The sequence below is a fragment of the Eutrigla gurnardus genome, assembly GCF_963514095.1.
Source record: "Eutrigla gurnardus genome assembly, chromosome: 9".
NCBI classification, from domain to species: domain Eukaryota; kingdom Metazoa; phylum Chordata; class Actinopteri; order Perciformes; family Triglidae; genus Eutrigla; species Eutrigla gurnardus.
In genome coordinates, this window is record NC_139923.1 from 13297311 (window position 1) to 13306752 (window position 9442).

Below are 9442 nucleotides of genomic sequence, written 5' to 3' on the forward strand. Positions count from 1 at the left end.
GCGGGAGGTCTGATCATGCAGGCACATGCGGGATCACAGGTGGCACAATGGATGAGAAAAGTCAAGCAAGATGTGTAGGAGGGAAGGGAAGACCACCGATTGCGCAGCAGTGATGCGAAACATTGCACATTAACTCCGCTGGTTCACTGTGTGGCCTGACGTTGAAGTGACCCAGTCGAGTGACTCAGCTCGCGGACCCGGCACCCTTATATGCAAGTGTGTGTTTTGATCACCGATCACTCGTTGAAGCCCCCGCAGGTTCCACATCGTATAAGCCCAAGGGGGTGAATACCTGTGATGCAGAAACGCTCTTAAGACGTGGTGTTAAGTGAGTGACAGTGCCGCGGTGCAGCTGTGTGGCTGACAAGTCCAGAACGCAAAGGCAGGTGTGAGGACCAGACCACCTACAGTCGGAGCTGAGAGGACACACTGTTAAACATTCCCCTCCCAGTCAAACAAGTGCAGGTGTACCAAGAGATAGCGGTCAACTCCAAGTCATGTGATCTCTTGCTGCCTCTGCATCTCTTTTCAGTCTTTACATTTCTCTACGTACCCAACAGAATGGTAATTATTAACGAGGCCATAAAATTGTCTCCAGTAACAGTGTGTGCGTAAAGAGCAGTGTTTCCTATCTTTTTTTTTTGTTGGCGTGTGACCCCTTATGCTGCATTGCATTCACGTCAGATCATTCAGACCGAATTTATAAGCACCCGAGTTGAATAAATAATTCCCTTCAATATGCGAGTTGGAGATATTGGGTATTTCTGATATCTATAATATTCTCTCATTTAATAGGTAGACCTTAGAAAGAGACAACAAAGTGGAAGCAAAGCCTCCATCATTGGCATTGACATCAAAGGAAAATCTAAAATTTTAAAGGGACTATACACTGTTTGTTTGTATGGTTTGTAATCCTCAACACACACAAATAACACAACAAAACAACGTAATATTGATATGATATTGTGTAAATGCAGAATTCACAAACAAAGCTACTTGCATCCCATCATCTCTATGTGTATATATAAAATTGTCCAGCAGAAAATGTTTTTTTCTGCTTTCCTGTCCTGTTAACCATCTTATCTTACACAAGTCCTTGTGGAGGTCCGAGACCAAGGGTTGGGAGGGTGTCATGTTTTAACAATTTACATTCATCAAGGGGTGGTTATCTTATTCAAACATTCTATATTAGTTGAAATTCTCATTACATCCCAGCAGCGATCATTAAATCAAATGCTGATTGGATGTACCTGTCTGTTTACCTACCTACCTACCTACCATGGCGCTCACCAGAGCCTTCCACAAGCTATGCTATCCTTCAGAAAAAAAATGTCATTCAGGTAGCATAACATTTGTCTTTATAAATGCAGATTATAAATGTAGATTCGAGAAGTCAAGGTTAAGAGGAGAGCTAATTGTGATTGACTAATCTATAGATGAGAAAGTAATGTGATGTTTTTTCTACCCCAATGTAAAGCCGTGCTCTGCCCTGAAGTTGTGATTTACACAGCGAGACGTCCCTCAGTAAACAGAGGGAGCAGACGCACTGCTCAAGGGCTCCTTATTCATCTAGTCATCCCAAGGACACTGACAGCTGGCCTTCGTGACAGGACAATGAGTCCGAGAGTAGCTCCAGCAGAGAGACGCTGGCTAAGGGCCCTTTCTGACTTTCTCTCTGGAGGGGTTAAAGTCTTAATCCTCCTTTATTCTCTATGGCATAAGGATTAGCCAGGCAAAGTTAATACACACACCTTCAGGTTAGGGACCAGAGGACGATCCCTGCTCTGCGGCTGTTAAGCCTATCTGCTATTTGCCAACAACATGCGCCCTTCGCTACTCTTATTGGCTGTAGCTGGTTTGGCTGTAGCTGGTCATTTTGACCAGAGGGTGACCACCCATAATTCAAAGCCCTTTATGTACAAAGAACAGATTGTTTGACTCATCCCTCTGCACTTTCTGCCTATGTATTTTGTCACCACTTAACCCCTGAGCGAGGTCACGACTGAGATAGAATTTGCATTCATTTTGCGTAAAAATATTGTCGGAGTTGAGTAAACAAGAGCATAAATAGAGCGATTTCACAGCTCACACTGCTGACCCTCAAAAGGGGGTTTGTTTGCTGCTGCTCAGTGGTATATAAATATTCAATTGCCTGTTAGCCACGGCTGCTGCTAATCCTCAGCAGGAGTCGCTGCCAAGTTGGAACATATTTGAGGGCAGCTGGATAATAAATCAGAAGAACTCCGAACACAGAAATATACCCGAGAGCTGACTGTTTACGCCTTTTGTTCTGGAGCGATGATGGTTGTGACAGTGGGCTCGTGAGACCGGACAAAACCCACCGAGAACCTCAGGCTCTAAATGGACTGTCTGAGGCTCCGAAGCAAGCGAGATGAAAGAAGAGCACCACTCACTGCACAACAAAGCCCTTTTACTGTAGACTGGACAGTGTTGTATTTTTAAAATCATCCAAATCTGCGGGTGTGAATGACGCTCACATTATGTTTTAGGTGTTTGCATCTGCTTTTTCCTAAAATTTTTCATGCTACAAAACAATTACTGTTTCGACCAAAAAGCAAAAATAGAAGGAAATCGTGACTATTTTGCAGGAGATGACTCTGATGTTTGCTAAGTTTAAAAGTATTTTCATGATGAGCGGTTTAGTGCTCATCACCGTGCGTGGGTGGTGCTGGCATCAGCGCTGCAGTGATACAAATGTGAAAGCAGTAACTATTAATTTCTCCCTTAGGTGTTATTTTAATGTCTATGCCACAACGGTCATAAAGAGCTTTACTCTACTAAAGAGGTTTGATCAACAATGAGAGAGGTGGGAAATTATTACCTTTCTCAAACTCTAAAAGGGAGAATTGCGTGCTGACTGCTCTTACTTTTACTTTTTACAGTACAATAATTCACTCAAACTGTTTATTGGCTCAAGCAAGTGGATACCGGTATGTTGTCTAAGTGAAAACAGGTGTCCAGTCCTGTGGCTGGTATGGAGACATGCACTGTCTACAGTATGGCTGTATCTTTGCATGTCGTGTATTTCCCTATCTGCCTATATTTACTGTAACTTGATCTAACTATCTATCTCTCTTTCTATCTATTCTTGCTTACACTGCCGATGTCTTTTAGTTATTGGAAACTTGTTTGATGATCTACAATCTTCACTGGAGGTACTGTAGGTATCATGGGATGTATCAAAAGGTATGTTTGCAATAGCCTGCTTTGGTTATATGACACACATAGACCACATACTCCAGACAGAAACATTCTGATGATGGGGACTCAGGATATTGTGGTATAATTGTGTGACATTCAGAGATAAATTGGCACCTATGCTCACACCACTGCTGTCAGTCACGTCTGATGGCAAGTGAGTGAGCATGTTCTTGCTGAAATGCTGCCTGCCACAATAACGTGTTAACACGGTGGAGAGGAAAATCTATTGGGCTTTCTTGTGTCAGTGAAAGAATTGTGATTGTTTGGCTCAAGTTTATATCCATTGAGCCTCTAGGTTTGTAGCCTAATGGAAAACTGTTTAGTACCAATTGTTCATGCAGGAGTCAGCATCAGTGGGTATGGCTAGCAGTAATTATTAACTATAACACATCACTATAGAAATGAGGCATTACTAGTTTCCTCAAAAGATCACAGCATGAGTTGTTGGATGACATCACATGTCATTTTAATCATCACTTCTCATGAGATCATGGGTCGTATTACAGTATTTCTGACTCATTAAACTTATTCAACCCAAACAAACTAAAAAGCATTGGTGCCCATGTGAGAAACATCTGAGTTGTGGCTCATATCCTAACTGACACATTTTCACTGGGAATATGTCTCCATCTATATACCTTTGTTTTACCTCCCCAGTTTCCAGTGGAATTTAAGGAATGGCCAAATGACCTGTTGAAGTTCTGAGATTTATCTCTAATCCCACTCAGATAACATGTGTCCTCAGGTGTTATAAATAATAGTACCATTCATCTTGTCAATGAGAGATTATGTGTAAAGCTGAGCGATCCCTCTAGGTACCCATCAGTGGTCATTAGAGTGGCAAACCGATGTGGCTCAGATCCAGGTGGGACTTAATTGTTGATGGGCCAAGCAAATTTTCGGTGTTCTGTCTCGCTAACGGCGCAATGCAGGATATCAATAAAGAGGCTTGAGCTTTGGAGGGCTGTTTTAATCCACATTGAAACCAGAGCGGCCTGTGTCACCGAGCCTTGTTTATTACTGAGGGGCTTAAGGTATTGCAAGGTTAAGAACAACTTTGATCATGACTGCTGGCTCCTGCAGTGCACAAAGCCTTGAGCATAAGCCAAGGCAACAATTACCAGCCGACAGAGGGTCATTAGACAGAGGGCTGCTGCCCACGTTCCAGACACCCTCAAGCCCCCCCAACCCAACAAGGAACTTTGATAAAATCAAACCTACTTCCACTTCTCAAAGCTTCGCCACAATCACACCAAGCAAGGCTGCCTACGTACAACTCTGCCAGACTCCGCTGAGATCTAGCATTCCCCACAACTAAAGAAGAGAGGAGTGGCCCAACAGGAAGTGTCCAGGGTGGGCCAGAGTGGGAGGCTGCAAGCCTCCGGGTGGTTAGGTCCATGGAGAGCTGCTCAGATCTCGTTCAAAGGTGATGCTATCTCTCTAGTGTGCTTTGCTTGATTTTATTATGCTCTTATTGATTTACCCAGAGGAAAGTCAATTCATCCAAAATAGGTGCAGGTTGAGTAGTTTTATTACATTTTTACTGTAAAGGGGATATTAGTTGTTATCCCCAGAAGATTCTCTATTTGAACTCTAAGTTCACTGCCTTTTTCCTGTAAATGGAAAATAAAAGCTCAAGGGTGGGGAATGTGTTTTTCCTTTTTTATCTCAGACAGATGAGCTTGTGATACGAGTAGAAAGTTAAATTCAGTGTTATAATACACTAATTACATAATGTAACTTAAAACTGAATTTATATCCTACTTGACGCGTGAGTATTCACCCCTTGATTACACCATGGTAAGACTACATTAATGTTTGGTAGATGATCAGAATGTGGTTAATTATTCACCCCACAGCATTTTCATTCAGTTTGCACTGATGGCGATGAAAGGAATGCCTTTCTTATCCTCAATAAGGGACTATTACCGCAACTTTGTTTACCGGTATGTTCTTGATGTATATCCTGCGTGCAAAATAAATACAGTATTCACCCCTTCATTCCTGACCACATGTATTCCATCTTCAACACAATAAAGTGTCTCAAATGGTACACAGATCAATAACCTTCCAGAAGGAACAGTAATGGTGTCATATCAGATAAATGTGGGAGCTAGCAGTGTTTCATATTAACTTCTCTCCAATGGGACCTTGTCCAAGCATCTTTGTGACTGAATTGTTTGGCTTAGAGATTACATGTGTGTCTGAGCCTTGTAAGGAAAAAGAATCAAAGCTTGTTTTAAGTTTACTCTCTGGTTCTCTCCAGTCACAACACATGTGTGACAGTCTAAATTACAGCATGAAATCAACAAGCTGACCTTTGACCCACGCGGTCCTTTCCGCCCTCTTGACCTGATGTAAACTAAGGATACTCACCGAATGTCGTAAAGGTCAGAGCTGGGTCAGTCTACCTGTAAACCTGGATGTGGAGCGGATCGCAGCGATAACCTTTGTAGCCCGATAACATTTGACTTTTATGAGAGTGGTGAGGGTTAGACTGCTATTACACTGGCTCTCAGTCTTTATTCACTGGGTCACGACAGTGAAAACCAGGGGAAAAAACCTTGCAATCCATTTTAATGTTTTGCTTCAAGATTAGTTTGTGCAAAGTCGAGAGGACTGGATCTTAAACTGCCACCAGCTGTGTTGAGTTCAAGACATCCTGCCAAGTTTTCTTGCTAATCAACCAGCTTACAGAGCATGTTTCTTCTGTTAAATATGCTTGTGTAAGATATGTAGACTTCCATAAATCTTTGTGTCGCCCATCAAAATACCGACTCAGCAGTGTTCGTCGAGAATACGCAGTGTTGACATAATCAACAACACCCCTGACTACGCCACAAAACCATTTAGTCCCTTGAATGTTTTCCACTTGCTCTGGAGTTAGTGCTTTCAGCTGGCCGAGCATCATTGATCCCCATTAAAAAAGCATTTATAGTGTTCATATCAACAGGATACAAAATGGCAGCGGGCAGTCCCACAATTGCAGGTTATCCCAGCTGTCATTGGGTGAAAGCAGGGTACACCCTGGACAGGTAATCAGCCTATCACAGGGCTGAAATGTAGACAAACAACCATTCACACTCACATTCACACCTACGGGCAATTTAGAGTCATCAATGAACCTATCCCCATCCTGCATGTCTTTGGACTGTGGGAGGAAGCCTGAGAACCCGGAGAGAACCCACTCTTACACTGGGAGAACACGCAAACTCTAACCCGGGACCCTCTCGCTGTGAGCCGACAATCGACTAAACGGTGGCACTGAACACGTGTTTAATGTTGTGAATTCAAACAAAATTACCTGGTTAAGTTTAAGAAAAGGCCATCGTTTGGGGAAAAAACAATGGCAGATATTACATGTTATGTAACTAAACTACGTTGAGTTTTGGACACAAACAGGTCTTCTTGGTCAAGGTCCTGTATTAATTTGTCCCATCCATCCAACCCTCCTTGCCCTAAGCGAACTAACTTGCTCCAAGTGTCTAATATTGCCGCAAGGGCGGGGCACCTTGGGGTGCCATAAGCTGTTTAACCTACATGAAAGCTGAAGAGGAAGGATGACCCATTCTTTGTGGTCACCATATCCTTCTCAAAAATCATTTGAAGTTAAGCTCCATACAAGTGTTGAGTTGTGTTGTTATGTTATGAGTAACATTGGAGTTAGTTGAAAGCCTGGTCTCATACGGATGCTAATGGGTGCCTTGTGAGTCGACATCAACACCACCGCATGGGAAGAACTTGAGTCATAGTGAGTATAGAGGCATTTGCTTGCACCCGACAACAGTTTGCAAGCTTTTACAAACGTGCCAAATTTGATTGCATCTCAAGTATCCTGAGAGCTGTGGTCGTTGACACTGTCCAAAGAAAAACACCAATTTACTTTCAATCGCTCTAGGCTGATTTTGGAACCATAAGCAATATTTTGTCAAGGCTTTTGGGAATGTTATCTCAAACACAGCACACTGAGAGTTGATAAAACCTCTGCTATCCCCAGATTATCCTTGAACTCTACGTTACCTGTGGTTGGTAAGCTATCCTTGGCGGCCACAGCTGACACTGAGATAGGTCATTTGACACACATCGCTGGCCTTTATTTCATTATTATCCAAGATTAGAGAGGGATTTCATTCATTTTCTGTAATTTATTAGTTTTGACTGCAAACTGCAGGTGAAGCCCAGAATTTAATTTGAGATTCATGGTAATGCTCATGTGACCTGAATCCAAAATCTACTCCAAAACAAACTGGAGGATCTTTTGGGAAAGTGTGTGCAGCTGCAGTACAATTACTCAGCTGCACACAGACATTTTATTCTAGGCTGGAGTGTTCTGTGTTTCCGTAGTGAGGTTTCTGAATTATGCTTTTCTAAACAGGGGATTTCTCTTGTTCTTACTTCCCCTCCCTCTTTATCTCTCTCTTGGTAGACGTGCAAAGTAAAAGGTTAGGGTATCATTAGATCAGAAATAGTTCCAAGGCCTCTGCCCCCATGGCATGTTCAGGCTTTACAGCGAGACCTCACTCTTATCGAAGTCAACGCCGCATTCCACTGCAGTGCAGATGGAGTCACATTTTTCAACTCTCCCTTCACAAGATTTACTATTGCGCCCACTATCTCTATGATTTGTAGGTATAACAAACTTTTAAATGCTCACATTTACCTCTGCTCAAATATGTTAAGAATTATGCTTAGTGTTGACTCTTCCCCTGTCAGTGAAATTGTTTTATTCTGTAATAATCTGTATCTTGCAGAAATCCAATCAGGGTCACATTTGTTGGCTTTTTTTCATTTTCCGGCTCTTTTAGAGTCTTTAACAGGAAGAATTGTGTACAAGATGTCTACTCTCCAAATTTTAAAATCTATAGTACAAAATAAGACCTCCTTATGCGGGAATGGAGAGCAGCAGAGCCTAAATGGAGGAAGCTATTGTAGCTTGCTAGTTGTGTTCAAGCCTCCAGGAAGAGCACCAGGCTTTGAAGCAAATTTGACCTGGTGGCCAACTGTGGAATTACAACTTCCGAGTTCATCATGTGATGCAATTGGGCCCAAAAATACTTGCTCTGTGGGTACCATGGATGCAGAACAAGTGTGGAAGATCCAGATTTCCACTTTTGTGAAATCCCCCTGTGCTGGAATATAAATGGCTCCACAAAAGGTGTATTAGAATATATTAGTCCCATTAGCGACTGGGTTAACAAGCTTACTGACTGGCAGCTAGTGATTTCAAGCTTCTTTGCTCTGAGAATTAATTTCGCTCTTTATTAAAAGTGTTTTTATTGAATTGAAAGATGCTCAGAGCAAAATGCCAAGGGGGAGTAAAGCAGAGACAAAGAAGCTGACTAATGCTAGCATGTCTCGACTGGCTAGCATAGCAGCAGTTGTGGTAGTTCACCAAATTGCCCTGCAATTTCAAAGTGCATCTTTATGGTGTGACCAGGCCTCAAGGCCATACTTTAATTATAGTAGCGTCATACAAAACCAATACTTAGTACTTGAAATTAAGGTCTTTAATTGGAGTTAGCATAACCCAATTATCGGAACTGGGTTATTGTCAAATGACTCATGCAATTGTTGGTCTGTTTTTTTGAGTGTTTAGGGTCTGCGTACACCACACCAATGCCCTCGACTGAAAGGCTGTTGAGTTTCGCTGTGGTGTAAAATCTATACTGGACATATGATCTTGATCTTGCTCTTTAAGGCCATCTACAAGTTCCACTTAAATTCCTTGCTGGTGCATCAGGCCATGCAAGCAGTTTGTTCATGCACTCCGAGAGGCAAACAAGAAATTCTACTGTTCCTCTTTTCTGCTGGGCCAAGGACCAACAAACTATCCTCTTTCAAGCCATGTATGCAGCCAACTGGCTCTTTATCTGTCTTTTAACTTCATCCACCAATGAAACACAGAAGCATCAGTATTCAAGGAATGTTTGGCGAGATCAACGCTGCAGCCCGATTACAACCCATGAGTTAAGGAGCACGAGGATTACAAGGAACTGACAGGATGGCCTTCTTCCTGCATTTAATTAAATCCCCTTTCTGTCTCTCTTTTTATCCACAGACAGCCAAGTCTGTGCTGCCAAGGGCGGGGCACCTTGGGGTGCCATAAGCTGTTTAACCTACATGAAAGCTGAAGAGGAAGGATGACCCATTCTTTCTGGTCACCATATCCTTCTCAAAAATCATTTGAAGTTAAGCTCCATACAAAACAGATCTCTGGTCT